The sequence below is a fragment of the Belonocnema kinseyi genome, chromosome 6 (genome assembly GCF_010883055.1).
Source record: "Belonocnema kinseyi isolate 2016_QV_RU_SX_M_011 chromosome 6, B_treatae_v1, whole genome shotgun sequence".
NCBI lineage: Eukaryota > Metazoa > Arthropoda > Insecta > Hymenoptera > Cynipidae > Belonocnema > Belonocnema kinseyi.
Window position 1 is genome coordinate 30,145,150 of NC_046662.1, and position 5,786 is coordinate 30,150,935.

General features: G+C 29.0%; 1 protein-coding gene across 4 annotated transcripts in view; it reads left to right on the top strand.

Moving 5' to 3' along the window:
- Nucleotides 1-5,786, top strand: part of LOC117174186 (plexin-A4) — a 599,034-nt gene that overhangs the window by 310,481 nt on the left and 282,767 nt on the right. The gene's annotated exons all lie outside the window — the stretch shown is intronic.

Consider the following 5,786-nt stretch of genomic DNA (forward strand, 5'->3'; position numbering starts at 1 on the left):
AATGTTTATCGCAGTGAATTTAAATATCATATCATAATAAATTTATGTTGTATGTTGAAAATTGTTTTTAAATGATATAATGATAGAAAATAATTATTTTTTGATGAAAAATTTAAAATGATGGATATCATAAATTTATTATGATATGCTATTTAAATTTACTGTGATAAATATTTGTATGCTACCATAAATAAAAAAAATTATTCACCTGCTAATAACAACATTTATTTACTATTCCGAATTTTTCCTCTTCGTATTTTTACTTATTCCTAATTGTTCACCCTCCTAATTTTAACGTTTCCGAATTTTTACCCATTCCGCTTCTTGGTTTCTGAATAAATACTATTCAGAGTTTTGGATTTCTGATTTATTCCTTCTTCCGAATTTTTGGTATTCCTAAGTTTTACCATTATGTATTATAACCCATTCTGAAATTTTATCTTTCTTAAATTTTATCCGTTCCGAAAAATGAACGGGTCCCTTCCATTTTAAGTTTAAGTTGATTTTTTTTCAGGTAAAAATTCAACTATTTGGTTGATAATGTAATTGTTAGAAATTCGTTTTTTTCGGTTCAGAATAATATTTTGCAACTGAGAATCTTTCACTTTCATTTTTGGTGAAAAATTTATATTTTTAATCAAAAATTGGTATTGTCTAGTTGAAAATTCAACAGTTTGGTAAAAAAATAACTTTTTTGTTTAAAATTCATATTTTTTTATTGAAATTTCAAGTGTTTTGTAAATGATTCGTCTTTGTGGATTCAAAATCCAACAAGTTAAAAACGCAACAGTTTTTATTTGAAGTTTTTTGTTTTATTTGAAGATTCGACCATATGGTTTTAATTTAATTTAAATTAATTAAATTAAATTAATGAAATTAAATTAATTGATTTAATTTAATTTGATTGAAAATTTAATTGATTCTCCTATTTTCTTGACAAATTACCCTATTTCTCCTGATTTGAGAGCTTTTTGGCCTCGGAATTTATAACTAAAATTAGGAATACTTCCTTATTTGGATTTCTCTCGTTTTTTTTTATACGGAGAAATGTTGTTCTTTTTTTTAGATGTAAAAGATAGGCTGTCCGGTGAAATTGAAACCTGTACATATACCCGATACGGAACTGGTCCTGTATGCAATCCACTTTAAGAGCCTAAAGGATGCACCGGAATACCAAGCTTCATGAAATTCAGTACACTCCTCCTTCCTCGATTTACATGCACCTTCGAATCACATAATCATATCTTTCGGAGAGCTCCTCCGCGATCGTCCTCAATATGGATCGGTCCAACTTGGCGATCCAAGTTTTACTTTCGAGACATCGCTAACTTTATCCTCGCATAAATTTCACATTTGTCGCAATCTTTCGAGAAAATCGAAAGTGATGCAACTTCTTTCGAATAATTACCATTGATAACAATTGAAGGCTGGCAGTAAAGTCCACTTTCAAGATAAAGTATTCCTGAATTGAGACCAAAAAAGTTTGACATAAAATAGCAAATGGCTCGGCTGCGGATTGCAATATAGCCAATATGTAATATAAATATTGAATATACTATTGATAATTGAAAGGTGGCAGTACAGAACTAGATAATCGATAAAATAGGAATTTTTCAGTAAAGCGAGAAAGTAATCTTTAAAATAAAAATCAATATTCAATGATAAAACAAAGGCCCAATTGTAAGATAAAGTATTGCCGAATTGAGCCCAAAAACAGTTTGATAAAAAAAGATTATCCAGGATCGATAAAAGTGATGTACAAGTTGAATATTTCAATGTGGTACTAACATAAAATAGCAGTTGGCTCGGCTGCCGATTGCAATCTAACCAATATGCAATATAAATATTAAATATCAAAGAAAACTCCACTTTCAGGATAAAGTATTGCGGAATTGAGATCCAAAAAGTTTGACATAAAATACAAGATGGCTCGGCTGCGGATTGCAATATAAAAATATGCAATACAAATATTAAATATCCCATTGATAATTGATAGGTAGAAGTGCATAACTCGATAACCAATAAAATGGGAATTTTTCTGCCAAGCAAAAAAGCTTTCTCTAAAATTAAAATCAATGTCTAAAGATAAAATTAAAGTCCACTTCCAAGTTAAAGGATTGCTGAATTGAGACCAAAAAAGTTTGATCAAAGTAGCAGTAACATAAAATAGCAGTTGGGTCGGCTGCGGATTGCAATTTTTTTTTCTTTCGGGATTTGAGTAGATATCCTGTCATGCTTCAAATGTTTTTAAAAGTAAAAAAAAAGACAGATAAAATGTTTGGTTTCTCAAATTCGAGTATGAACTCGTCCCAAGTAAATAAATTCCCTCTCGATCAGCCGTCAGACCCGCATTCCTAAAAAATCCGTTATGTAAGCAATGCATTCCCTAAAAGCCTCACTATTAACGTGACTATATAATTTTTCGAGAAGGAAACAGATCTATCTTTCATAGCGGATGATTCAGGATGTCAGAATGAGTGGTGACCTGCTGACCCGCACAATGGCCTCCTATTATAGAGAACAAAGAAAGTCGTGCTTAAGTAAGAAATTAAATCACAACGCGTTTAATAATCTATTCTAGCACGCGAAGCGCCTCTTTGTATCTTGAAACGAGAATTTAAATGAGCAGGGAAAAAAATAATAAACAATGAAATGGCTTTTAAAAAAAGCTAGAGAATTTTCGGAAAGATGAGACTGCAGCAGTAAATTAAAATAATATCTTTTAAAATATTGGAAATGTGGATTTTTCCGTGTTTTCCCCTTTTAATAGAATTCTTCTTTTTCGAAACAGAATTAAGAGAACTCAATAAATCCAACCGTTTTTGGTTGAAAGTTCAATCCTTTCGGGTAACAAGTCTTTTATTATATTTTGGGTTCGAAATTAATCTAATTTTGGTTGAAAATGTAATTATTTTCTTAAAAACTCGTATTTTTAGGTGGAATTCGACTGTTTTTAATTTAAATTGAAATCTTTTGTGGGAGAACATTGATATTTCTCATTTCTCTTTGGTTTAAACTTCAACTATTTTGGTTGAAATAAGTTAAATTTACAGTTGAAAATTGAACTTTTCGTTTAAATATTCTACTATTCAATTGAAAATGTCATTTTTCATTTAAAAATCCAACTTTTTTGGTAAAATCTCGTGCTGTTTATTGAATAATCAATCTTTTTTCTTTTAATTCCTATTTTCATATGGAATTATACTGTTTTTAATTTAAAATATTTTTTGTTTTAAATCTTAACTATTAGATTATTCGATCAGAATTAATCTTTTTTGGATGAAAATTAATTAATTTGGCTTAATATTCGTTTTACAATTTTATTGAGCATTTGTTTAATTTTCAATAGAAAATTGACCCTTTTTAATTAAGAATTTAACTATTTGGTTGAAAATGTAATAATTTTATTGAAATGCAATATTTTGTTGAAACTATTTTCCTAAAACGTAATCTTCTTTGATCAAAAATACCAGTACTTGTTTAAAAGTTGTACTACTTTGTTAAAAAAGTATTTTTTGTTTTAAGATTCATCAATTTGGTTAAAAATTGAACTATATTATTGAAAATTAGTTCATTTTTCGTTAAAAGTGAACTTTTTTCAGCTGAAAATTTACCATTCCATTTTGGGTTTAAGTTGATTTTTTTAGGTAAAAATTCAACTATTCCGTTGAAAATGTAACTAAACTACTTAAAATACTTTTTTCCAATTGAGAATTATTTTTTGCAACCGAAAAAGGGTTGCTTCCATTTTTTGTGAAAAATTGATATTCGAATTGAAAATTGATAATGTCTAGTTGAAGGTTTAAGGATTTGGTTGAAAATTAATGAATTTCGTTGAAAGTTCCTATTTTTTGGTTGAAAAAAACCACTAATTTGTTTAACGTTGAACTGTCTGTAAAAAACAATTTTTTTTTGCTTTAAGAATTATGATTTTAGTTAAAAATTCAACTGTTTTGTATAAATTTCGTATTTTTAAATTGAAAATTCAAGTTATTATTTTTTATTTGCAGATTCGAATATTTGGTTTTAAATTCATCTTTGTAGATTAAAAATTCAAATATGGAGTTGAATTTTCAGTTAAAAAACAAGTTTTCAATAAAAATAAAAATGAATGTCAGCCAGTAAAATTCAACGAAAAAAGACCAAAGAAATATTAAAAAATTGTCAAGAAACAATATTGTTTTCTACCTAAATAGACAAATTTTTAACAAAATACATTAAATTTCTACCAAATAGTTGAATTTTCAACTAATAAAGAAGAAAATTTCAACCAGAAATGAAATAACTACATTTTCAGATAAAAAAAGTTCATGTATAACGGAGAAAAGTGAATTTCCAAAATATTGATTAAATTACTCAAATAAATAGTTTAATTTTCTACTAAAGTATTATATTTTTCAAGAAAAGCTGTGAATTTTTATCAAAAAATATAATTTTTTATGAAATAGTTCAATTGAAATAGTATAATTTTCAACCAAATTGTTGAATTTTTAACCCAAAAATATAAATTTTCAACAAAAATTTGAATTTTTGATCAAGAAGATGACTTTGTAGGGAGAAAGTCGTATTTGCAACAAAATAATTAAATTTTAAACCAAATAGCCAAATTTTAAGCCAAAATAGATAAATTCCGAACAAAAAATATAAGCGGTAGACTTTTCAACCAAAAAATTTACTTTCAACCAAGAATAGTTGGATTTTCTTATTTGTTTCTATTAATACTTTTTAAATTCAAGCGAAATGCGAAGAGGGGGGGGGGGGGTTCTCGTAAGAACAGAAAAGGAAGACTTCTCTAAAAAAAGAAGAAAGTAATTTGTGGATGGTCCCTAATCTTTTAAGATTTGAAATTTAATTTAATTTTTAAATTATGACAATGTTCTCAATTGGGAAAAAATGTCTAAAGGATTTAATTCTAACTTATATCAGTATATGAAGAAAATTAATAAATTTTATCAACTCTTATTATCAATAATCTTTTACACCAGTGGTGAGAGGAACCACTATGTTAGAAGTGCCGTGCGGTCTGTGCGACCGCACGTTCATACTTCAATACTGTTTCGTCCATCTTTCCACAAATGAAGGATAATCGCGACTTGAAAATTTTCTGGGATGGCTGCATTTCGTACACTAGAGTGCGTTTTAGATACCTTAAAACGAATTAAAACAGTAATATAAAATTGTGAATCGACTGTGGCCGTGCGGTCTCACAGACCGTTTATGAGTTTTCAATTGATATTACTCGCCAATTACACGCAGGACCAGAAAATGCTGCTAATAACGGCAGATTCGCTGATGTCGAGTTGGGAGGGAGCGCATATCAGAAGCACGGTGCGGTCTATGTGACCGCACGATCACACCTAAAATTTAAATAACAATGTTCTCAAATGGGAAAAAATGATCAAAGAATGTAATTGAATGTATTCTCATACTAGTATCGATTAGTTTTAACTCATTATTTATTATTGGATTGACGGACGCTCCCATAGGAGAATTAGAACTTGAAGGAAAATGAAATTTAAAAAAAAGGCAAGAAAATAGGTACACAGGAGTAATAAAGCAAGTGTAGTGTATACATGCAATAAAGTGCGTCCCCTTTTGCAACGTTCGTTTCTTTATCGTACGCATAAGTCTCTGATCTCTGCCTCATGCACTTTTCCCTCGAGGACGAAGTTGTTGCAGCGCAGAATCCTTCTCTTTATAGTGCAGCCTTCTGTTGCGGATAAAGTCTCCTATCAAAGTAACATAATTCGGCACGACAAAAAATTATATGCCTCGGTGAACAACCC